At 41.0% G+C, this 25,385-nt stretch overlaps 1 protein-coding gene across 4 annotated transcripts in view; it reads left to right on the top strand.

Annotated features, from left to right (window-relative positions):
* The window catches only part of GRK5 (G protein-coupled receptor kinase 5), a 229,373-nt gene that overhangs the window by 97,527 nt on the left and 106,461 nt on the right, over positions 1–25,385 (top strand). The window lies entirely within an intron of this gene.

Here is a 25,385-nt window from a genome sequence, read left to right as displayed (position 1 = left end):
GAAAGGAGTACTTGTGGCACCTTAGAGACTAACCAATTTATTTGAGCATAAGCTTTCGTGAGCTACAGCTCACTTCATCGGATGCATACTGTGGAAAGTGTAGAAGATCTTATTACATACACACAAAGCATGAAAAAATACCTCCTCCCACCCCACTTTCCTGCTGGTAATAGCTTATCTAAAGTGATTACTCTCCTTACAATGTGTATGATAATCAAGTTGGGCCATTTCCAGCACAAATCCAGGTTTTCTCACCCCCCGCCCCCCAACACACACAAACTCACTCTCCTGCTGGTAATAGCTTATCTAAAGTGACCACTCTCCTTACAATGTGTATGATAATCAAGGTGGGCCATTTCCAACACAAATCCAGGTTTTCTCACCCCCCCCACACAAACTCACTCTCCTGCTGGTAATAGCTTATCCAAAGTGACCACTCTCCTTACATTGTGTATGATAATCAAAGTGGGCCATTTCCAGCACAAATCCAGGGTTTAACAAGAACGTCTGGGGCGGGGGGGGGGGGGTAGGAAAAAACAAGAGGAAATAGGCTGGAGTCTGGATTTGAAGTTTTTTTGTTGTAAAATAGCGACTTTCATGTCTGTAATCGCGTGACCAGAGAGATTGAAGTGTTCTCCGACTGGTTTAGGAATGTTATAATTCTTGACATCTGATTTGTGTCCATTTACTCTTTTACGTAGAGACTGTCCAGTCTGACCAATGTACATGGCAGAGGGGCATTGCTGGCACATGATGGCATATATCACATTGGTGGATGTGCAGGTGAACGAGCCTCTGATAGTGTGGCTGATGTTATTAGGCCCTGTGATGGTGTCCCCTGAATAGATATGTGGCACAGTTGGCAATGGGCTTTGTTGCAAGGATAGGTTCCTGGGTTAGTGGTTCTGTTGTGTGGTATGTGGTTGCTGGTGAGTATTTGCTTCAGGTTGGGGGGCTGTCTGTAGGCAAGGACTGGCCTGTCTCCCAAGATTTGTGAGAGTGTTGGGTCATCCTTCAGGATAGGTTGTAGATCCTTAATAATGCGTTGGAGGGGTTTTAGTTGGGGGCTGAAGGTGACGGCTAGTGGCGTTCTGTTATTTTCTTTGTTGGGCCTGTCCTGTAGTAGGTCACTTCTGGGAACTCTTCTGGCTCTATCAATCTGTTTCTTCACTTCCGCAGGTGGGTATTCTTACAATACCCACCTGCGGAAGTCATTATACAAGGTAGCCTATTTCCCCTTGTTTCCCCCCCGCCCCAGATGTTCTTGTTAAACCCTGGGTTTGTGCTGGAAATGGCCCACCTTGATTATCATACACAATGTAAGGAGGGTGGTCACTTTAGATAAGCTATTACCAGCAGGAGAGTGAGTTTGTGTGTGTTGGGGGTGGGGGGTGAGAAAACCTGGATTTGTGCTGGAAATGGTCCAACTTGATTATCATACACGTTGTAAGGAGAGTGATCACTTTAGATAAGCTATTACCAGCAGGAAAGTGGGGTGGGAGGAGGTATTTTTTCATGCTTTGTGTGTATGTAATAAGATCTTCTACACTTTCCACAGTATGCATCCGATGAAGTGAGCTGTAGCTCATGAAAGCTTATGCTCAAATAAATTGGTTAGTCTCTAAGGTGCCACAAGTACTCCTTTTCTTTTTGCGAATACAGACTAACACAGCTGTTACTCTGGTCCCAAGGGGGTCTCTGTGACCAAACCCATCACACTATATACATGTGTGTGTGTGTAAAAATGTCTACCTTTCAGTTTAAAAACTTTTATTCTTCTGCACCCCACTAAGGTGTATTGAAAAGAGACTGTGTCTAAAAATGCAGTGTGAAAAACAGGAAGGCTGAAATAAACCAAGGGTCTGCAACCTGTGTTGACACAATTATGAGTCAGTTCATACCTTTTGGTTCTCTCTGTGTTTACAGGAGACTCTGTGTTTGACTGTCCATCATCTGGTGTCCTACTGAAAGACTTGCTTAATAATCCCCCCCCCCCCTTCTCAGATACAAATATCTAAACATCAGTGAGGAGCAATGTTTTTTTGATAAATCAACAAACAATGGGAACATCTTTACGAAAGCACCATTTAGCCAAGAAGCCATTTCTTGAGTCAGATGTCAAAACAGCCTTTATTTATTTATTATTTACCGTTACTATTTTATTTCGTCCTAAGTACACAGAGCCTCTCGCCAGGAAACGGTCTGGCCTGCATTGTGTGCTAATTACACGGGCAAGTGGAACAGCAGGGCTGTTCAGAATGATGCAACAGTAATGCCTTTACATGCTCTGAATGGGGCTAGTATATTTATTATGAATGGCTAATGTATGTTTCTGTTTGCAACCCTCTTCATGAGTCCAAAATAAGGAGAAGCAAATTGCATTAAAACAACCAGCATTTCCAAGAGGAGTCTGAAGTATTACTTTCCCTTTCAGTGGATGAAAACATATAGTTCAGACATTCACAACAATGAATCCTATTACAGATACTATTTGTAAATTATATACTACTATTTTTATAACCTGCAGAGAATAGCTTAGCAAAACAGAGGAGTTTTTTAGGGGAAATTAGCTACATGCATCTTTAAAAAGCCCTGCTTTGACAAATGTAACATCAGTAAGTGTTTACAAGTTAGTAATGGCACTAACAGGATAGTTAGAAGGCGACAAATAAAAGAAAATTTAAGAAAAACCCCTAATTTTGAAGGCTGGGGTGCCTTGTTGATGATAAAAGATTGTTAATGTCTGCAAATATTTCTGAATGACGCAAAAGGTTCTGTGGGTTAAAAGTGTGGAATTTTTATTTATTTTGCTCAGACCCATTCTGTGCTTTATTCTTTCATAAAAAACTGCTTGGGTGAAAGAGTTGATTATTCTGATCTTTGGCAAATTTTCTTTCGTAACTGTCCAAAAGCTATATAATAAATCAAGATTTTTACCCAGAGATTGAAGTTTATGGGGACGCTGTGCCACAGAATGCGGCTGCTGTTTGTTATGTCACACTGATTTGTTGCATTACACCAGATTGGCTGTCAGAAATTTTAACTTGTGGCATACTAGATTTATTGCAAAAACTTTAACTCCTTCAGTAAAGAGGATTCTTGCCACGGATTATAGGCAAATAAGAAGGATAACTCTGGTGTTTTTATCTTGTTACGGCTTTAGACGTAGAGAGGTTTATAATCAAAAGGATCAACACTAACTTTGCTTTACCACTTGTAATGCTTGGTTTAAAAAAATAATTATAATTCTTCGCCTTGCAGTTAACCTGTTGCAAGTCATACGTGTCCATCTTGGTCAGGGTAACAAACTTTGAACTCCTTTTATTGGCAGGGATGAGTTCAGTGTTGTTAAAAATACTCTTCTCTGTGTAAGAGATTTTGTAGGCAGGATGAATAGAGTAAGTTGGTCCAAATTCAAACCATATCATTCACAGGCTGGCTTTTTTGTGAAAGTTAGTTTTAAAAAAAAAAGTCCATGCTTTTTTTTAAAACGTGATCAAGACCTTCAGATGAGTGACCTTTTCTGATATTTTGGCTTTTATGAGTCCTAATGAAGTCCCATTAATAATTCTGTGATGCCTTCACTCCAAAGATCTCAAAGCACTTTAGAAATATATTAATGAATGAAACCTCGTTAAACTCTGAGGAAGGGAAGTATTATTACACCCTCTTTACAGATGGGGAACCTGTGATAGAGAGGCTTGCCCAAGGTTGCTGAGCAATAAATCAGTGCAGAGGCAGGAATAGAATCCACATCACATATGCTTCAACTACCACACCATCCTTCTGTTTTTTGCTGTCATAAAAATCATGCCTTGGTGCAGAGAGTTCCCTCCAAAGAACTGGTCTCTGTACAGCGGCTTCCAAGCCTGCAGAAAATCTGCATTATTTTCTTACCTTTTTAAATTGAATTGTTTAAGGTATCTGGCTCACAGACTGAAGTTCTCTGATAATCCACAGACCAGGTATTGCACAGGCAAAAGAAATGAAAGAAAATCCTTACAGCACTTCCTACCCCCACGCTCCTGCCCACTGTGCACCTTCGACCTGGTTTTGTGGGTCTTTAAGGATGAAAGGGCAATTTAGTCTGCATGGTCAAATTTACCATTGGCCAACTCTGCCAGTTAATAGCAATTGTGTAGATATTTAGCAATGTGGACAACTCTTCTCTGGGAACTACACTGAGCCCAGCAACTCATTTTGTATAAGCTACAAGATAGTACCCACTTTCAGTCACTACAGTTCATGGCCCGGATCCTGCAATCTGATCCACGCGATCCGATCCACATGGGGAGACCCTATGCCCCTGTTCTGGCTTGGGTGTAAAGTTCCATGCAGATCAGATTGCAGGATCACAGCCTTAGTTACCTCAGACGCTTTCTGTTCCCAGATTGAATGACTTAAACAACCAACATAGTGAAACCTGCACATTATACAGTCAAACACACAATTCAGAAACTGAGCATTTGAGTGTAAAATTAACTCTTTGTGAGCATTGGTGTTCACAGAACTCAAATACTGAAATAGTCACAGAAATAGTGTACAAAAAAGGTTGCAATCTGGGACTGGCTTTTTGTTCTATGGTTGTACAGAGGTCTTGGTCCATAACATGGGCTCCTAGGCACTCTGGTAATAAAAATAAATAATCAAAGTTCACTTTCAAATCTAATCATAGTCATGTCCATTTTTTCCCTCTCAACTATTTCTTCAATTCAAATGTTCATAATGACTGAAGACAAAGGTAAAGAGTTGCAACTGTCTTTCCATTTTGAATGCTTAGGGAATGCATGATTTTTATGATCATTTTATACAATTAGTGATCAAATTAGGTAGGGCTAGTCTAACATTTTCCATCAAAATTATATTTTGATGGAAAATTGAGTTCTGGACTAAACAAACATTTTCCGAGTAAGGTTCTGCTTCACTTGAAAATTTTCAGTTTTGTGTTGGAAAACTTTTTGGGTTTTTTTCAGCAAATCAAAATTTTCCATTGAAAATGTCTATGATTTGTTTTATTGTCATCAAAACGTTCCATAGGGGCTGTGGAGTGGGGAGGAATATTTTCTGACCAGCTCTAATTATAAGATTGAAGTTTTGTGATAAACAAGACACATAGAAAATATGGCAACATTTACACTACTTCTGCCCCAGGCCTGCAAACATGTAGGCATACACTTTACTTCACAAGTGAACAGTCCCACTGATGCCAGTAGTTTCCTCATGTGATTATATTTGAGCATGATTGTAAGCGCTTGCAGGATTGAGGCCTCAGATACTTCTATGAGTGATTTGGTTTCCACTGGAGTTGGTTAAACTCTTTGGATAGAAGGCGCTATGTCGGTAATAAATACTACAGGATAATCAGACAATTATTGAATTCACTGAAATATCTATACCCAAAGAGTTTCAAGAAAACAATGACTTTCCTCCACATCACTTCAGGCCTAAGTTGCAAACACTTATAGACGTGTAATTTTACTCACATGAGCAGTCCCACTGAATACAGTTGACATCAACTGGGACTTCATGTTAGTAGCACTATGCCCCATGTGGAAGTATGTGTAGATTCAGGACCTGAGGTGGCTGTAGGATGTGTTTTACTCAGCCGTGGTATAATCAATGAACAGGGCTGGACTTACACCTTGAGCACCCCTAGGCACAGAGCTCCGGGGTCCCCCTGCCACCCGCGGTGGCTCGGAGCGCCTGACTGCAGCAGGTTGCGGTGGTACCCAACCACTTTTAACTTTTAGGCACCCCCACAGACCTCCCAGTGCTGCCCCGCACAACCCCACTACAACTTCCCAGCGCCCCAACATGCACAGACCACCCCCACAAAACACTGCACTGCCCACCACTCCCCACCCCCTCACTGCCCAGAGCCCCCCCCTGAAGCCCCATCAGAGACCCACTCTCCCAAGCCCTGCCCATCGCCGCACTCACTGGCCCCACGGGGAGGTGACTTTGTCCGCCAGGCTGAGCGAGGAGCGCTCCAGCAGGGCTGCATGGGGCCGTCTCCTCCTCAGCTGGCCCCCCCTTCCGGGAGCGGCAAAATTTGGATTTTTAGGCACCCCTAGAATGCTTGCGCCCCTAGGCCTACTGTGCCTAATGGGAAATCCGGCCCTGGCAATTAACATACTGTGAACTTCCTGCCTGTAAAGACAGGTAATTGAGAATCCCACACAATGATCTACCATGTTGAGTTGTCCTTTCTGGAAGAACCACATCCAAAAGGCTGAATATCTTGGCTAGCAATTTTGCATGGCAAGATAATACGGTGGTGAAGGCGAGGCAGCCAATTATGTCCCCATCTTCGAAGGCTTGCCTAGAACAACTCTTGGTTATTTGCTGGTAGTGTCCTTGGAGATTTACTGCTTCTCTTAGCCTAGCTGGTGACATCATTCTCATGGCAACTGCGTCTAGTGCCATGGGTATGAATCTTACTCTTGTTCACTTCCTGCTCGAATTGAAATCCTGCCCTACCTCCCCTGGCTTGCATGAGAAGGTTTCCACTGCAACACTCAGCATGGAAAAAGAGGAGTCTGTGGATGAGTGAATCAAAATTGGAGAAACTACTAAAAGCCTCTGAAAGGATTTATTGCTCTGGAAAAAGTTATGTAGATTTATGGATTTCATTAATACTGAAAAGTGAAACTGATTTATTTCTAAATAAGAAATGAAGATCAGCCCTTTCTCATCCTCCAGGGCCCTTTCCTTCAATCCCCATCATCAGGTTTATTCCTTCTTCTACACTCAGAACAGCCTCGCCACTTCCATGAGTTGAATGTTCTGTCCCACTTCTTTCACAATCCTTCCTATGTGGGTCTTGCCCCCAGCACCATCCCCATAGCACTTTCTCAGGTTTGACATGTAATTCTATGTCATGCACTCGCCCACTTTCGATTATAAACTCTTCAGGGCAAGAGCCTTGCCTCATGCTCTCTATGCTTCCAGCACTTGAAATGATACTGCTTAAGCCTGGATGTTATTGTTTATTCATAAACCCATCTCTGGTGCAGTTCCTTTATTTAAAATCCTTCAGACTCGCATATCATTCTTCCATAAACATACGTCTTTAATGTTCTAATGACGGACAAACAGGGCAATGTTTGGTGCCCTTGTAGGATTAGCTCTATGCAGCTAAAGGCAATGGGTGAAACTGAGAAGCATTTTTTGTAATTTTTTTAATACCATCACAGAAAGTATGTGAAAAACAAGCTGTTTTATGCATCTATTGAGACTCTATACTAACACTGGGAGAACAGTCTGCTTGCAGGCTGCCTGCACTTGACAGCTTCCAGGACTGTAAGGGGACACAGGGGAAATGAGTTTAAATGATCTCAGCCCACATTCTGTTTACAGAATTTATTTCACAAAACTTAATCCATTAAGCACTACCTTGGCAATGGCAATGCAGCAAAAAAACAAGAAAGCCGTTGCTGTTTCCCCTAAAGGACAGGCAATGAATCCCCTTCTCCTTATCCAATAATGCTTAGGAGACCACATTGACCCAGTGTCATTCTATATAAAACCCCCAGAGATACTATCACTAAAACCCCTTTTTTGTGGACAAAAGTGTGTTTTGTGCAATGAATTCTTGCCCACAAATTAAAAAGAAAAATGCCACAATGCACACTCAGTTTCCAAAAACTATCAGAGTAATAGGCAGAAAGGGATCTAGAAGAAAATACAGCCTTTAAGAGATGCCTCTTATCTATCACTGAAAATAGAAATTAGATATTGTGAGCTGCAGGGTTTGTCATTATCTTATTAGGTAATATGAGTCATTAACACTAATTAATACTTGTGCAGAGCTTTGAAATTGTAAAGTGCTATCTAAGTACTCAGTGTTCGTGTTAAGTATTACCTAATTGATAAGAAAAATTTCTTTAAAATTGAGTTAGCTTATACAGGTTTTGGGGGGGTGCGGGGGGCTGAATTTATGCTAAAATCCTACTCTTGTGTCCACTGGAGTCCATCAGAGTTTTGCCATTGATACCACTGAAGGAAAGTAGCAGGACAGAAGAAGCCAACTGATAGCAGTTAGGGCCTGTTCCAGCTCCACTGAGGTCAATGGCAAAATCCCCTTTACCTTAAATGGTGCTGAATCAGACTAATAATTTTTAAAAATAAATTTGAAGTACAATTCAATTATGAAAAGTCATTCTGAATTCAAAAGTCAAACCAAAACTTTTTAGCTTTTCTGGATTTTTTTTTTACCTGACAGAAACAATTTGGTGAATCTGACACACATTTGCAAAATGTCACAGACCCAAACCTGATTTTTTATTTTTATTTATTTATTTTTTTGATGGAAAAGAAGTTTTTTCTGAAAAATTTTGCCCAGCTCTATCCAGGATAGCTATTCTGGAATAACTCCATTAGTTCCACTTTAGCAGTGGATTAAGTTAAACCAGAAAAAGATAATTTTATTCCAGAATAAGAGTGTCTACATTTCGGGAGTGATTCCAGAATAGCTGCTCTGCTTTATACTCATGCACCACATTATTCTGGAATAGATGCTGTTTATTATTCTGATTAGTATTATCTAATTCACCTCTCTGAAATACTCCCCTATTTTACATACACACACAAATGTAGATATAGGAGATAATAGAACTGCTTTGAACTTTGTGTTGAAACACTTTTTCAATAAAAATGCCTTTTCATTTGATATGTATATTTTCATAGAAAACATACATTTGTCAAAATGTTCCTTTTTTTGACAAAAAGCTGAAAACTGAAAGATTTAGCATTTCCCCCCCCTTTCTTTTTAATTTCACCCCTCGTACCCCTCCATTTTCCAATGGAAAAAAAGGGAAGAATGGGGAGAGAAAGGAGAAAAGAAACCAAACCAATTTGTTGTTTAGTTTTTCAAAAACTGAAAATTTTTTACAGAATTTTTCAGTTTTTTAGCAAAACAAAAACTGACAGTTTTGTCATACTATACAGTGTGTGTTTGTTTTGGTTGAAATTTATTTTTGAAAATATAACAGTTTTGAGCATCTTTAATAAATAATAAATCATATTAACATTTTTATTATTAAACTTGTAGGACTTCCTGACTCTGAGCTCTCTATTGGGCACGAAGACACTGGATCTAATTTTCAGTTACACTTACCCCTTTTACTATCCTGCCAGGGAAAAGGGACCTTAAAGTGAATATAAATATAATACATATTATTAAATGTACAGCCATTTAAAATTAATAAATATGTAAATAACAAAAATAATGTATATCTACTTTAAGGCCTCTTCACAATGCAAGAAGGAGGGTAAAAGGACTTTAGTGTAAATAAAAATCTGGCCCATTATATTCTGATGGTTCCCAATTTCTAGTCTTACAAGGGGAAGAGAAATATGAGATTTTTATGGTGAACCTACAAAGACGTGCTCTTCAATTCTTTGCTATGACCCTGTTTTTAAGAAGTGATGAAAACAAACTGATTTGTGGGATATTAAATACTTGATTTTTTCCCATCATTTGGCCTAACTGTACTAAAGAACTTTTGTGGAATGCGACTACATCTACCTCAATCAGGACAATTATTCACAGAGTCTATTTATTTTTCAAATAGTCATTTAAGATGCTATTTTGAAAACTTCTTGGAACTGGTAATAAAGATTTTGCTTTTAATGCACTGTAGATTAAAACATGAGAATTGGAATTAAAAGGCACTCTCAGTAGTAGAGTGTGGGTCAAGAAAAAGGAGGATCAGATCCAAATATCACTTCTTGATAGCATTCCTGATTGCACCAATACTTTTCTGACTAATAGTTGTTAGTTACACCAATTATTTCATTTTTATAGCTTCTGAGACATGTACAACAAACATGTTCCCTGTCTCAACTTGCTTACAGTTTAGAGAAAGACGTGACAACACAAGTGAAGATGAAAACGGAAGGATATAGGGCGGGGGAACCAGGCTACTGAAGTTACTGAGACACACAAGCAGAACGAAGCTGTGATAACACAAATGACAAGAAGTTAAAAATTACTTAGACGAGTTAGAGGTCTTCAAGTCACCAGGACCTGTAACGTGCACCGTAGAACACTCAAGGAGCTGACTGAGGAGATATCTGAGCCATTAGGGATTATCTTTGAAAAGTCCTGGAAGACAGGAGAGATTCCAGAAGACTGGAAAAGGGCAAATATAGTGCCCATCTATAAAAAGGGAAATAAGGAAAACCCGGGGAATTACAGACCAGTCAGCTTAACTTCTGTACCCAGAAAGATAATGAAACAAATAATTAAGCAATCAATTTGCAAACATCTAGAAGGTGATAAGTGACAGCATGGATTTGTCAAAAACAAATTGTGTCAGAACTACCTGATAGCTTTCTTTGACAAGGTAACAAGCCCTGTGAATAGGGGGGAAGTGGTAGATGTGGTATATCTTGACTTTAGTAAAGCTTTTGATACTGTCTCACATGACCTTCTCATAAACTAACTAGGGAAATGCAACCTAGATGGAGCTAGTATAAGGTGGGTGCAAAACTGGTTGGAAAACTGTTCCCAGAGAGTAGTTATCAGTGGTTCACGGTCATGCTGGAAGGGCATAATGAATGGGGTCCAACAGGGATTAGCTCTGGGTCTGGTTCTGTTCAATATCTTCGTAAATGATTTAGATAATAGCATAGAGAGTACACTTATAAAGTTTGCGGACGATACCAAGCTGGGAGGGGTTGCAAGTGCTTTGGAGGATAGGATTATAATTCAAAATGATCTGGAGAAATGGTCTGAAATAAATAGATGAAATTCAGTAACGACAAATGCAAAATACTCCACTTAGGAAGGAACAATCAGTTGCACCCATACAAAATGGGAAATGACTGCCTAGGAAGGAGTACTGCAGAAAGGAATCTGGGGGTCATAGTGGACCACAAGCTAAATATGAGTCAACAGTATAACACTGTTGCAAAAAAAGTGATCATTGGGATGTATTAGCAACAGTGTTGTAAGCAAGACACAAGTAGTAATTCTTCTGCTCTAGTCTGCGCTGATTAGGCCTCAGCTGGAGTATTGTGTCCAGTTCTGGGCGCCACATTTCAGGAAGGATGTGGAGAAATTGGAGAAAGTCCAGAGAAGAGCAACAAAAATGATTAAAGGTCTAGAAAACATGACCTACGAGGGAAGATTGAAAAAATTGGGTTTGTTTAGTCTGGAAAAGAGAAGAGGGGACATGGTAACAGTTTTCAAGTACATAAAAGGTTGTTACAAGGAGGAGGGAGAAAAATTGTTCTTCTTAACTTCTGAGGATAGGACAAGAAGCAATGGGCTTAAATTGCAGCAAGGGTGGTTTAGGTTGGACATTAGGAAAAACTTCCTAACTGTCAGGGTGGTTAATCACTGGAATAAATTGCCTAGGGAGGTTGCGGAATCTCCATCATTGGAGATTTTTAAGAGTAGGTTAGATAAACACCTGTCAGGGATGGTGTAGATAATATTTAGTCCTGCCTTGAGTGCAGGGGACTGGACTAGATGACCTCTCAAGGTCCCTTCCAGCCCTACAATTCTATGAAACTGTGCATAACCCACTGCTTATATGTATTTTGTCTTCATTCAAGGGCTCTATGATGTCCAGAAATGGGTACAGCTCAGTGTAAACGCTTGAGGTTTGAGCAAACAGCCTAAAATTTCAAGATCCTTTAAATTTTTTAAACTTTCAGCATCATGTTAATAAGAACTTCAACATTTAGAACCCACTGTAGGCCTATGAAGTAACTGGCTGTTGTAGTATGCTGCAAACACATTATATAGCTTTTACTCCAAAACATAGCAGAGATGTTACTTATGTGTGGAGCAGACTATTTAATTTGAATGTAGACCATTATGGCAGTTTCACACTGGACAGCTTTATTATTATACCAATCCAATATATGAAATGCTTTAATAGTTTTATAGCCAGTAGCCATGTTACCTCACAAAGTGACCTTGCCAGATCTCATCAGTTGAAGATAGTCATTGTGAAAGTAATTGTATAGGATACCTTTAGGAAAGAATAGGTGGTGCAAGAAGTGGTGCTGGGCACACCCCCTGGATATGGATCTTCCCATTTTCACCCAGTTGGAAGCTTATCCGCCTCTCCAATACCATTCCAGTTCCAGACCAATGGAGGTCTCTCCATGCAATCGGAGATCTGTGCTGAGGGAAGAGATGGAGACTGAACTGACCTGAGGGACGAGTAGATGTGTGGGGTGGGTCTTGAGTGTGTATCCATATCATACTCCCTCTGTCCTTCTGGAAATTAGTCTGAGGCAGTATTATCCCTGCCAATGACTTCTCACACACATACACAAACCCCACCTCAGGATCCCATGGATAGGTAAAGCCCTGGTAGCTTTGCTCCAGTGAAAGCCATACAGCCAGGGGCAGGAGGCACAGTGAGGAATAATGTCCTTCTAAAAGCACAGGCCTTTAAAGATCCTCTAGTTTTCTCCATTTGCTGTGGAGGAGCCTACCTACCTGATGGGGCCATGCTTGGCAGAGATGATCTAGGCCAATGCTGATAGTCTTCCCTCCTGAGTCACCAGTGAGCCCCACAGCTTTTTCATTTTTTGTGGAAGTCTTCCTAAAAATATTGTCAGCACCTCACTGACCCACAGTTACCTGTTGTATCACTGCTTAGAGCTGGGGCTAGACTCCAGGATCCAGACTCCCAGTCCTCTGCCAGGGACAGTGCCCCCTACTCATTCCTATCACAGAAATCAATTGTGGGCTTTTTTTGTAAGTCTGTTTCAAGGTGTCAGCAGAAGTTAGGCCAGAGCCAGAGCCTTTCCTGCAGGTTAAAAGATGCTCATTTAGGCTGAAATCCATGTGAAAGGAGAGAGGCTGCCCAAAGCCCTGTATAGCACTCAGGCCCTGCAGGGAAGCTGCTGGTGGAAGGGTCACAGAGGAAGGCCTTTGCTCCCTCTGTTTGCTGCTGAGGGTTTCTCTGGTCCAGGCCCACGTAATTACAGAGATGTGGGAAAGGACTGGCCAGGGCGGAGGGATTCAGGCCATGACATTCACCATTACACGGAACCGGAGGCCCACTTGCACAAGGCATTAGGGCCAGACTTCTATCCATTATTCAAGGCCCAAGCCTGGCCCTACTGGGGCAGGGTGCCCTGAGCTGAGAACAGGGAGTGAATTTCACCCTTTGCTTCTTAGCACAACTGAATTACTTGGGCTCTGTGCAGGAAAAGTGAATACCATCCATATAATTAATTACTAAGCGTCTGTACAGTGCTTTGAACTTGTACCTAGGGAGGTGGTGGAATCTCCTTCCTTAGAAGTTTTTAAGGTCAGGCTTGACATCCCTGGCTGGGATGATTTAGTTGGGGATTGGTCCTGCTTTGAGAAGGGGGTTGGACTAGCTGACCTCCTGAGGTCCCTTCCAACCCTGATATTCTATGAAAAGGCTCTATAAATGCTCAGCGTAAGTAGTGATATCTAGAATATACTGGCTTCTCTTCTAATTCAATTTGACAGCAGTTGTAAACGCATCACTGTCTGTGAAAAGAGATCTACGTTGGTAATTCCTCTGTCCTTTACTGACGATTTTGACCAACTCTCTTGCTCGACGTTAGGTAATGATTAATTAAAATCATACAGAAAGCTATATCCTGTCTCAAAAGTAGCTGCAGGTGTCTTTAGAATGATGCAGATCCAAATACTGTCTTATCTGAAAGTAATAGATGATATTTTGCTATAGTATTTTCCCTTCCTGCAGCCAGCTAGCATCTCTCTAACAAGTCCCCAGGCTTGGCTGCTCCCAGGGTTTCACTTGTTGAGGCATAGGAATAAGTCATACTTGTCAACCATCCACTCACAACATGTAGCCCAAACATGTACTGTGGAAAGAACCAGAAACCTCCTTTTTTGAATTTTTGCAGTCAGATGCTACTGAGAGTTCAAATCCAACTTCCATGTGTAAGACACGGAACATCTAGACTATAAAACTAGAAAGCAAATATACCCCTTCTCCTTTTTTCCTTAATGTATGTAAATTTAAGTTCCAGTGACAGATGGTGAACTGGCAGCCCTGGGCGCAGAAATCCTCTATTTATCCACCAAACAGGTACAGCCCAGCTTCACTGCCATACCATTGTTTCACAGCCCTGGAAGGCCCATAGCTTAGAGAGAGAGAATATTTCAGCTCCTATGACCATTCAGTTGGCCTCTTGTCTGAGATTGCAAGGTGGCAGTTGTGACGGTGATTTTTGTGCAGTAAACTTGCCAACTGCCAACCCAAGTTGCCATTCCAGTATGTTATTCATATTCTTTTTCTAATCCCTCAGTCTCTGCAATAACAGTTTTCCAGCTGTTTCTGTCCCCCCGACCCAATAAACTCATGTAAGAAACACATTTTAAATAAAAAGAAAAGGAGTACTTGTGGCACCTTAGAGACTAACCATTTTATTTGAGCATAAGCTTTCGTGAGCTACAGCTCACTTCATCGGATGCATAGTATGTATGTAGCTCACGAAAGCTTATGCTCAAATAAATTGATTAGTCTCTATCTAAGGTGCCACAAGTACTCCTTTTCTTTTTGAGAATACAGACTAACACGGCTGTTACTCTGAAACCTGACATTTTAAATAGAAAGTGAAACCCAGAAGGATGAATTTTCAGTCTGCTCTAGCAGTCTGGAAGGTAAAGCTGACATTTACTTTCCTAGCTCTCATGAATTGAATCTATTATTTGTGGAGACAGAAGGAAAGGGTTTATTTGGGGGGGGGGGGGTACCAAAACCCACAACACCAAATTCATTTTCCAGCTGAAATCAGTTTCAAAGCTTGTGGAATGCTTTAATTAAACATGTGTCCCTGAAAGAGGTAAAATGGTATAGGACCTCAGCAAGCAACTTGGCAGCTCCCTAATATAGTATTCATAGTTAAAGTCTCTCAGGGAAAACTGAGCTGCCTTTTTAAAGGGATTTTTTTAGCCCTCGTTTACAGTAGGAATGTAATTAAAGAACACTGTGAAGGCCATGTAAGTGAGCAGCTCATACACGCAGAGATTAAATTCCAGTATTCTGTTTGGGGTAATCTGCTGACCCGTGTTAAAAGCCTTCTATGTTAAAGTCATCTGAAGAAAACCATTCCCAGCAACATCCAGTCAGATGGCCTGCTTTCTCTAGATTCTGGTACATGGTAATAGTTTAATATAAATATAGCAGGAAACAGACAAAACTGAAAGTATAATTTACTTTAAATGGCATCAACGCAAAATGGTGATTTCTTTCAAGGAGTTAGAAGGCAAAGGGAACAACATTAACTATTTTTAACTAATCTCTTTGGAAGAAGCTCTTAAAGAAATTATTTTTCTCTTTTCCTGTTCTTTCTTTACAATTCCAAGATCTATGTGTCCTGCTAGCATGCTTTTTTTTTATTATTTGAACTGTGCTTTATTCACAGAGATTTAAGATTGAATCAGTGCTACTTTGCTTATCAGCCCATTGAAATACTCTATCATCTCACCCATCAACAAAGTCAAAAAGTGTTTTTGTCTTTAGATTTATTAAAATGTGTCCACCCTGCACACTGGGTGCATTTACACAATATTGGTAAAATCTATACGCATTGGACCAATGTGCCCAAACTGAAAATCTTCCAACCTCCCTGCAGCTAAGAATTTCCCACTGCAGCCTCACAACCTCTCAAACTTCTCCACCCCACAAAGCCTGGGAAAACAGATGGGCCTTGCACCATGATCTGAAGGTTACAGAATCCAGGCTCTGGTGGATCAAGTGGGGAAGTACATTCCAGAGTTGAGGACTCTTTCACTGAGAATACTCTGCAACTATCCCCCTCCTGTTTAAACCACTGAACTTATTAGCTGGAGCACTTCAGAAGATTGCAGCTGACATGGGAGAAGGTAGCCAAAAATCTCAAATCATTTAGGGCTTTATCTGTCAGTGGCTGAAACTCCACCTGGAAGTCACATGTTAGCTAGGGCAGATCACAGAGTCCTGTGTAATGTGCTGAGGAGGAAACCCAGCAAAAGTGCTCCATTCTACACCAGCTACCAGTTCTCAATGGTTTGAAAGTGGAGTCCCATGTAGAGAGCATCCTTGTAATCTAGTCTGAAGGTGACAAAGGAATGGGTCACCATGGCAAGGTCCATATAAAAAAACCCAAAGTCACAACCTTGGCAATTGCATATGGTAAAAAGCACTCATTGTAACCTCTTCTTCCTGTACCTCCAAGAAGAGCTGGAGATCCACCAGGACTCATAGCTCATGAATCAGAGTGACAAACTTTTACCTCTTTCGGGGGGCAATGACAAACATGGCTGGCTGTTCCAGTTATTTCTGACAGACTAGTAATATTTTCTCTGTTTTATGTATGTTGAAAAAGCCAGCTTTCATCCGTGTCATAGTCTCTGATAGGCACTAGGTAAGTCACTAGACCACTCTGAATTTATTGGATGAAGTGAAAAGTTAGAGCTCGGAGCCATGCGCATGCTGAAGACACCATAGGCCATACCCTTAGCTAACTAGAATATGTATGATATATGGGAATGGTTCCAAGACATAGCTCAGTGGAACCTCAGTGTAGAGGAGTAATTGCCCAGTACTATCCTCTGGGTTGTATCCCAAAGGAAGGAGCCTCCATAGTACAGTTTGGACTAGAACCAAACTGAGTGGGGTCAAAGAAGCCTGGGGACCCCAGGTACCAAGCTATGACTATGATAAAATGTCACAGTCCCAAGTACTGGATGGCTCAATGGATTGGTAATGGGAAACAAAACCTTTCAACTTTCACTTCTCAGTCACTAAGTTGAATCTGGCTTAGGCTGTGGTTTAGTGATTAACAATGAGGGCCATCATGTAAGCATGGCATGAAACAGACAAAATCTAAAGCACCATCACAACTGACACAGAACTGGTCCCCTTAGCATCAGTCTCAGTAGGGACCTAGGACTGCATGTTTCCCAGGAGCAGAGATATTTTCTCACACCTAGAAAATGAAAGGCAGGAGCATTAGCAGAGCAGAATGGGAGGCTTGCACTGTTTTTAGCTGTGCTGTACCTGCTCTTTGGATAAACAGAAGTCTTCATTTACAAGGAGTGCCCTTCACCAGCACTACATCATTATGAAGGACTATGTAGGTCATATCTGGAATTGCAATCCTCTAGTGTCATATTAAACTGTAGCATGTGCCCCTATAGACTTCAGAACAGATATTAGAGAAAACTCTTAAAGGGCACTTGTCAAGGTTCCTTCCCCACTCTGAACTCTAGGGTACAGATGTGGGGACCTGCATGAAAACCTCCTAAGCTTACTTTTACCAGCTTAGGTTAAAACTTCCCCAAGGTACAAACTATTTTACCTTTTGCCCTTGGACTTTATCGCTGCCACCACCAAACGTCTAACAGGTATATAACTGGGAAAGAGCCCGTTTGGAAACGTCTTTCCCCCCCAAAATCCTCCCAAACCTTACACCCCTTTCCTGGGGAAGGTTTGATAAAAATCCTCACCAATTTGCATAGGTGAACACAGACCCAAACTCTTGGATCTTAAGAACAATGAAAAAGCATTCAGATTCTTAAAAGAAGAATTTTAATAGAAGTAAAAGGAATCACCTCTGTAAAATCAGGATGGTAAATACCTTACAGGGTAATCAGATTCAAAACAGAGAATCCCTCTAGGCAAAACCTTAAGTTACAAAAAGACACAAAAACAGGAACCTACATTCCATTCAGTACAGCTTATTTTCTCAGCCATTTAAAGAAATCAGAATCTAACGCATATCTAGCTAGATTACTTACTAAGTTCTAAGACTCCATTCCTGTTCTGTCCCCGGCAAAAGCATCACACAGACAGAGAGAGCCTTTGTTTTCCCCCCCTCTCCAGCTTTTGAAAGTATCTTGTCTCCTCATTGGTCATTTTGGTCAGGTGCCAGTGAGGTTATCCTAGCTTCTTAATCCCTTACAGGTGAAAGGGTTTTCCTCTGGCCAGGAGGGATTTTAAAGGTGTTTACCCTTCCCCTTTATATTTATGAAAGCACTGAAGACATAGTGTCAGACACTTCCTTGTTAGTAATGGTGCACTGTAGAAGTTCCCCTCCCCAAAACCCACTTGCTACCTATGCATATACACAGGGAAAGAGTGGGAGCCGGGGTAAAAAAAATGCAGTCAATATAGTAGGCCTGACTTACGTAGAGGTCAGTGATATGGTTCCATGTGGCACTCTCAAAGGGAAACTAGAGAAATATAGATTTGACGCAAAGCTGAATACAATAAATGCAACACACAATGAGTAAATAATTAGTAGTTGTGTTGAGTTGCAAGGTATCCAGTAGGATCTTGCTGAGCCTTTTTGGGGTTCAGTACTATTCAATGATTTAATCAGGCACTTGGAGGATGGAGTGGAGAACAAACTAATCACATCTGAGGCCTATATCAAATGGAGAGGGATCACAAAATACATTGGAAGATAGGGTTAAAATACAGCATGACCAGGATGAATTGGAAAACCAGTCTGAGCTCAATTAAATCAGATCAGTTGTCTGGTCCCAAGAGGTATTGAATTTCCACAGCTGCCACTGAAGTCAATTGCATGTGCTCAGCACTCATAAAGATATGTAAAGTGGCAAATGAAGGAAGGAATAATTTGAATGTAGAAATATAGATATGGTAATAATAATTTAGGTGGTGATACCAAGGGGAGGATTTGGAGATGATAATGGGTGAAAAACTGAGCATGTCAACAGTGTGACATTAACCAAAACAAGATAAATACTATACTAGGTCCTATAATAAGAGTTTTGTATAAAATAAGTAAGGTGATTATTTCACTCTAAAGCCAATTCCTGCCAACTTCACTCATGTGACTAATTCTCTTGACTAAGGAGAATTATTGACCCCAGTATTCTCAGTTAGTTAGGTCTTAGGTCTCCTCTCTGTCTTTTCTTCTCTGGACTTATCACCTGCAGTTCTTATGATCTTTCTTTGTAGCATATATGAGAAGTGGATACATAGAGTCTGGGGAAAACAACACAAAGGGGAGACCCAATTGACAAATACCCAAGGTAAGGTGCAGATTACGTCCTCAGATTGGGGAAAAAAACCTATAAAACAAGGTTGCGCAGGAAGGAAAACTCTGAGAAGTTGCCCAATCCCATCCCAATGGAAAAAATCAAAGGATTGCGATCACCAAACTCCAAGCTTCCTCCAAGTTCCTTGCGGAGCTCAGAGATTCGCCAGAAGCATGGGGCCATCTGCACAGATATCTTCTGCATCTGAATTGGTGATGGGAGCTCTGCCTGCCTTGGCAACATTGGAGCCTGGTCACTAGCATGGATTCCTTGCCCCTAAGTGCCGTTGGAGTTCCACAATGCAAAGGGGCACTACAGAAAAGCAAGTTGTTCCCAAGTGTATCTGCTGTGCAGCAGTCCTCCATTAACCAGTGAAATCAATATTATGTAATGGGCATGTTTGGGTACTTGACACATTTAACAACTCAGCGGGCACATTCCACCTTGACTTACCTGGAACATTTGGCAGCAGCTAGGTGATGAATCATTATGTTAACTTTTATGGGACCCTTATTGAATTTAAATAAAAATAATATAACAATTTCAATGGTCATTTAATATATGCACATTTGGTCTAATTGGACTATTTATTTGAAGCAAACTAGCAAGTTTATGCTAGTCAAGCACCACCTATTTCTCACTGTAAAAGGAAACCAAGGGAAAGTTTAATAGCAGTTGGCATATTTAAATGTTTTGCTGGTCACTGACTCTGAGGCCAGCTCTCTTATACCTTTAAGGTGTAATTAGGAACAGTGAAATATTGAACTGGCTTTTAAAAGTTTCCTACGCAGTAATTTGTGCTCATTAAAGCTTATGCTTTGAGCCCTAATAAGGTCTAAAATGTAGATCTGCTTATTTCCAGTTCAGTTAACTAGGTGCACAAACAATATATACTGATGACTGAATGTAGAATCCATACTGGGGAGCATCTCACTACGCCCATTGTTGTTTTCTGTTTACCCTTTTCAAACAGATTTTACTTGGCAGCTTAATGTGTGCCATAAAGCAGGGTTTGATTAAGTTCATAATTGCTGCAGCTATATAAAACTCCTCCATAGAAATAACACATCTTGCCGGTTTCAACATAATAATGTAGAAAATTGCACATCAAGCTTCATCACAGGGTATGATTCATAGATTCGTAGATGCCAAGGCCAGAAGGGACCATCTAGTCTGACCTCCTTTGTAACACAGGCCATAGAACTTCCCCCAAATCATTCCTGGAGCAGAGCTTTTAGAAAAACAACCGATCTTCATTTAAAAATTGGCAGTGATGGAGAATCCTCCGAGACCCTTGGTAAGTTATTCCAATGGTTAATTACTCACACTATTAAAAACGTATGCCTTTATTTCCAGTCTGAATTTGTCTAGCTTCAACTTCCAGCCACTGGGTAATGTTTTACCTTTCTCTGCTAGACTGAAGAGCCCATTATTAAATATTGTTCTCAGGCTTTTGAAAAGGCCAAAGGGCAGATGGATCTGCGATGTTTGGATATTAATAGTCCTGTTGGTCTTATTGAGGTGATGGAAATGATGGGCAACATCCTTTTTTTCTACTAATCTAACCTTAAATAAAACATTTTTATTTATTGTACATATACTTTATTTTAACAGGAACAGGTTTAAGGGTCTAAATAAAAACGCTACACTGCATGTTTCTTCAGAGTCCCCCTGTTTTGATATTTGCTGCTGTACCACGGACTGATTGTGGTTGAAAGGAAGTCTTTGGAAATGTATAATCGATAAAATGTTGCTCAAGACACAGATTTTGTTTTGGAATAGTCCTGTTAGACTAACGTGATAGAAAATGCTGTTTTCTCCAAGTGCCAGTCCTCTGAAAGGCTTAATATTGTGGGTGGTGGACCTGTAGGTTTCTGCACTTTGGCACCTATCAAGCCTAATCCATGATTCAGGCCTTTTCAATTTCCATGGCACTCAGCTTGGAGAATCTGTCACCTCTCTGAATGCCCTACACTTACTTCAATTTGCACAGGCTCACACACCTTCCAGTCTTGTGGCCATTGTGGTATGTGGAATGTGGCCAGTAGAAATGATGTTTGATGGCAGTATGTCTTAGAAGGAAACTGGGAGTCAAGAGTCTGGGATTCCAGTCTTGACTCAGTCGCTGACTTTTCATTTGACCTTGAGCATGTCACACGGAGCCAGATTGTGCCCCCTTACTCTCATTGTTAAGCAGTTACTTACAGGAATATTCCATTGGTTTAAACATTTAAAACAGAAAGTTTAAATTACAAGTATTGCTACTGTAAAAGGTAAAAGCCAAATATATTTATTATAAGTTTCCACCTGAATGTTAGATAATGTAATGTCATAAAATATAAAGTATTAATTTTATCAGATGACCTGGCACTGATAACTTGCACCAGCTCCTGTATAATATACCCATGTATACATTTTGCTGATACCACTGTATAGGTTATGACAGATGCAAATGAAAAAGTCTCTTTGCCAATAAATACTTACTTCATAGGGTTTTTGTGATGCTTAATTAGTACTTTAGCACACTTTCAGATCCTAGGATGAAAGGTGTTAAGTAGATGATATGACAGACTCCACTGAACTTGCTTAGAGAGTCTTTTCCATTACGTGTCCTTTCTGTTCAGATCTCTGTAGACAGGTTATTTGAGGAAGAATATGTTGTCTGAGTACCAAAATCCAAGATCAACAAACTTCTTTGCCTTCTGTGCTGCTTAAACTCAAGGATTAATTTTGGAAGGAAGCAGCCTGAATATAGTAGAATTCTTGTTACAAAAGCAGGCCTCCAACTGTTATCAATAGAATATAAACAGCTTAGCTAGTCACTGCTAGTTTATAGATAGAGCAGTTTGGGAAGAACATGATGTGAGTGAAAACAGACATCCAGAAGGCATGTCTTCACTATTTCCCACATGCCAATGTGATCCCGTCTGAAATACTGGAGTGTATAGGAAATAAATTAAGACCTCTGGGCCTGTTTCATCACCACATTACTCCAGTTTATGTCAGTGCAACTCCATTGATTTCAGTGGAGTCACACCAGCAAAACTTCAGTAGTACTGTCGTGAATTTGGTCCATGGTCTTTATCTTCTTAAGGCATCACATTATTATCTCTAACATGTTGACAGCACACCATGTAAGGAATTGTAAAACCACTTACTGGGGTCAATGACATTCTCCCAAATTCCAGTAAATTGCCTTAAAATAAACGGATGTCATAACTCTACATTTGGAAGGGAGAAGAAAGGACCTGGAGGGTGGGAGTTGAATAGAAGAAAGTAGAGGGAAGATGGGGGAGAGGGAAGGAGGGTAGAACACACACAAGTTAATATTAGAGCGGGGAAGGCAGACCAAACCAGAAGAAAGAGGTGTTTTTGGAGAAGACAGGCATTTAGTGAACAAGTAAACCCTCTTAAAAAGCTGGAAGAAGTGGAGAAAAAATTAGTCTGAGGAAAAATACTGTGGGGGAAAAAGTAAAGAGATGACAAAGGAGGATAAAACAGAAGTGATGGGTAGGGAAAGGAAAGGGAAAGAAGAAGAAGCCAGGCACTAAATGTTTTTAACTGTATTTTATTGAAAGTTTCTGTCTTAGGCCACGTCTACACTACCTGCCGGATCGGCGGGTAGTGATCGATCTATTGGGGATTGATTTATCGCGTCTAGTGATAGTCTAGTCTCCACCAGGGCGAGAGGCGGAAGCGGAGTCCACAGGGGAGTGGCGGCCGTCGATCCCGCGCCATGAGGACGCGACGTAAGTGATTCTAAGTCGATCTCAGATACGTCGACTTCAGCTACGCTATTCTCGTAGCTGAAATTGCGTATCTTAGATTGATTCCCCCCCTCCCCATAGTGTAGACCAGGCCTTAACAGTGTCCTGACTGCTCTAGAAAGAAAGAAATAGGAAAGGGAAGAAAATGTTCCTGGCAGAGGAGAAGGTGAAAACACGCCCAACACCTCATTTCCTTTAGTTGAGAATCTGGTGTCCAGGGGGCAGGGAGGCTGTCATTACTTTGTGAGCAAGCTTAAATGAGAGCACCATGGTGCAAAGAAGAGAGGCAAGTCAACAGTACAGGGAGAGGAGATGGGGCCTCCAGTAGATAATGTTCTTTTCTGTGGAGCACGCCCTGGACTCCGCTAGGTAAAGCTCACTTGCCTTACTTGCTTTTATGTATAACAGATGTTGCTCAAAATACTGTACCACCTTTGCCAGCTGTGGGCCAGGTCAACCGTTCATACTTCCCAGGCATATAAATTGAGGTCTTTGCAGTTTGCTGTGTATGGGTCTTCCAGAGGAGACCTTAACATTGAGCTTGTGTCTGCTTTGCTTGGAAATTACAGTCTGCATGGTGCTCCTTGTTAGGAATACGATGTTAAACCTAGTGTTCTGGCCAAATTCCATCTTGGGTGTTTACATTCTGCCCACCTAAATATCCCCGTTGGATACTTAAGTAAAACAAGCAACCAAACTTTTGAAGATCACCCATTGCTAATAATGAATCACTCCTCACATTCCCCCAACTCTGCTTTATGTGGGGTCTCTTCACCCCTTAGGAACATGCATCTGTGATTAATGTTAATAAGAACTACACATACACTCATATAAAATAACACACCCCTATGTTTTCTCCTTTTTCTCCAGGACCTTGGATTCATTTGTTTACCTTTTAGCATATCTATTTTTCTTAGATTTTTCTATAGCTGCTAACACCGTATGGTCAGAACATGGTAAGACACAGTAGCTACTGTACATTATTTAGAGCTGGTCCATAACAAGGGTCTGAAGGAAAAAAATACATCTTTACATCAGGGTTGTTCTCTGAATATGTATTTATTTTGTGTGTGTATTTGAGTTTGTGTGGGGGGGAGGGGTGAGAAAACCTGGATTTGTGCTGGAAATGGCCCACCTTGATTATCATGCACATTGTAGGGAGAGTGGTCACTTTGGATAAGCTATTACCAGCAGGAGAGTGAGTTTGTGTGTGTGTGTGTGTTTTGGGGGGGGGGGGGTGAGAAAACCTGGATTTGTGCTGGAAATGGCCCACCTTGATTTTCATACACATTATAAGGAGAGTGGTCACTTTGGATAAGTTATTACCAGCAGGAGAGTGAGTTTGTGTGTGTGGTTTTTGGAAAAAGGGGGGTGGGGTGAGAAAACCTGGATTTGTGCTGGAAATGGCCCAACTTGATTATCATACACATTGTAAAGAGAGTGGTCACTTTCGATGGGCTATTACCAGCAGGAGAGTGAGTTTGTGGGGGGGGGGGGGGAGGGTGAGAAAACCTGGATTTGTGCTGGAAATGGCCCAACTTGATTATCATACACATTGTAAGGAGAGTGATCACTTTAGATAAGCTATTACCAGCAGGACAGTGGGGTGGGAGGAGGTATTGTTTCATGGTCTCTGTGTCTTCTGTATAATGTCTTCTGCAGTTTCCACAGTATGCATCCGATGAAGTGAGCTGTAGCTCACGAAAGCTTATGCTCAAATAAATTGGTTAGTCTCTAAGGTGCCACAAGTACTCCTTTTCTTTTTGTATTTATTTAAGAGGCTCATTTGTTCTGTTTGTTTTTACTTAATCACCACAACGTGTTTTTAGGTGTCTCTTCCATTACCCAAGTAAATCCCGATGATCGTTTCTCTTGGTAAATTAATCGTAATTGTTGAACCTCAGAAGGTTTGGAAGGTGGTTGAAACAAGCATCCAAAGAGAGGGGCATTTATTCACATTTTCCAAATCTTTAAGTCCTTTGGAGCAGAGACTGCATTTTTGTTCTGTATTTGTACAGCGCCTAGCACAATGGGGATTCTACTCCATGTCTGGGGCTCCTTGGTGTTACCACAATACAAATAATGAAGAAGAAGAAGAAGAATAGCATGTCCTGCCTCTCTCTCAATGCTTTGCTGCTTTATGGGGGATTGGCAGGTAGATCATAATCCCTTCAGTAGGTCTCCTGGAAATAGCCTTGCTTCCGCGCTCTCTGTTGGGTCTCCTTTCTGGGAGATGGCTGGCTTGCCCACTCTGCAGTTCCTCTGCAAGGAGACCAAGTAATCCCTTATTGTTGGGCCCACTTGTGTCTCTGCTTTAAATTCTAAAAAGCGTATGTAAATGTCCCCAGAGAAATCTCAGTGACTCCCATTATGTAGAGGTAAAAGGGTGCCAAACCTCTAAGGAGCCTCTTTGCAGACACGTTTTTCCTTTGCAGCCCAGAGTGCCAAAAAGAACAAACCTCATTTCTTTTTTTTACAATACTGATTAAATTATCTTCCTTCTAAATGCCCAGAACTATATAAGAAGGTGTAGGAATAACAGCTACAGTCAGACAGGCAAGACCTAATCACCGAATGGTTGGTGGCCAGATTCT

This window comes from Chelonia mydas, chromosome 7 (genome assembly GCF_015237465.2).
Source record: "Chelonia mydas isolate rCheMyd1 chromosome 7, rCheMyd1.pri.v2, whole genome shotgun sequence".
Classification (NCBI taxonomy): domain Eukaryota; kingdom Metazoa; phylum Chordata; order Testudines; family Cheloniidae; genus Chelonia; species Chelonia mydas.
Note: the sequence above shows the minus strand (reverse complement) of the source record. Positions and strands in the feature narration are given on the sequence as shown.